The following is a 1580-nucleotide window of genomic DNA, read 5'->3' on the forward strand; positions in this document are numbered from 1 at the left end:
CCACACCGACAACAGTAGCGGCCACCACGACGCCACAGCCAACCACATCCACACCACAACCAACAACTACAACGCCTGCACCAACTACCACAACAACAACACCATGCACCACACCGACAACAACAGCGGCCACCACTACTTCACAGCCAACAACTACAACAACATGCACCACACCGACAACAGTAGCGGCTACCACTACTCAGCAGCCAACCACAACCACACCACAGCCCACAACTACAACACCTTGCACCACAGCGACAACAACAACTAGCACCACTACTCTGACAACAACAACGTGCGCCACTACTCCGACAACAACAACAAGCACTACTACTCCGACAACAACAACGTGCGCCACTACTCCGACAACAACAACATGCACCACACCGACTACAACAGCTTGCACCACGACTCCAGAACTATGCACAATCCCACCAACCACATGCGCTCCTGCTGTCACTAATAAAGATAAAGAGGCCGCAGTCGCAGCTATCGAAACGTTAAAGCCAAATGTTTATGTGCGCCCAGCTCAGGAATCTGCCAAGCCTATGCAAGTTCTACCACCGCAATCACACCAGTCTAATGTAGACTTATACGTACAATACGCTTGTCGTGGCAAATCGAATGGTTTTATGTTGGCCTCATTGAGAAGTTGCAGTGAATTTTACATTTGCCATAGCGGTGAAGCACTGAAGGCTAGTTGCGGTGATAAATATTTCAATGCCCTGAAGGGTATATGTGATCTACCTGAGAATACTGGTTGTATTCAACCATATCAACAGAAACTGTAAAATGCGATACTTTGACTTTATACAAGTAAACTTACGAATATAAAGCACCGATAATCCATGCCGCGAGAGTGGAAAACAAAACAGAAATTAAAACCGATTGTATATTGAGTAAACCTACTTACCTGCAAAGGTGCATATGTATGAAAAGAAAAAAATTCTATGAATATAATAAATATGTTTTTGAGCATGCCATACATGAGAATGTATATAAAAAAACAGGGATTTTCCTTAATTTTTTCAATGATTTTTTAATTCTATCGAAACAACAAAATTCGGTATTTGGTTCATAGTTTGATAATTTTTGCCATAGTTATTAAGAAAATATTATTTATAAAAACGTCTTCTTGAACCAAAGCCAAAATTTTTCATCAATGTTGCCTTTCAAGCCTGACCCAGGTATAGCGGATCGCTTCCTGATCGAACGACTGCCTTTTCTCCATAAATAATTAACATTTAACGCCCTTAAAACCAGAGTCCATCCTTACCAAAAATGTTCGGCTAGAGCATTCTACCTTAACTAGCGCGCCAGAGTATAACAATAATAGGCTCACAACAAAGTACCGTACCCCGTCTTCTTATTTTTCTTAACTTTCTTCTCCTTCGATTATCTACTACGCTTGCGAGCCATCTGATTCTGTCTCTGGCAATCCCTTTGAGCTTCTTCCAGCTTAACACGAGTTGCTTCGGCTCTCGCTCGACTGTTCCGCTGCACGCTTTGCGCTGTCTGCCTTCAGGCCTGCCTATGCCGACTGAGGGATTCCATTCCAAGGACTTATTTTGTCTTCTTTT

General features: G+C 43.0%; 1 pseudogene; it reads left to right on the top strand.

The window, feature by feature from the left end:
• Positions 1-894, top strand: part of LOC118736402 — a 1533-nt pseudogene extending 639 nt beyond the window's left edge.
• The last annotated feature ends 686 nt before the right edge of the window (positions 895-1580 follow it).

The sequence above is a fragment of the Rhagoletis pomonella genome, unplaced genomic scaffold (genome assembly GCF_013731165.1).
Source record: "Rhagoletis pomonella isolate Grant_MI unplaced genomic scaffold, Rhpom_1.0 Rhpom_scaffold_00003, whole genome shotgun sequence".
Lineage (NCBI taxonomy): Eukaryota > Metazoa > Arthropoda > Insecta > Diptera > Tephritidae > Rhagoletis > Rhagoletis pomonella.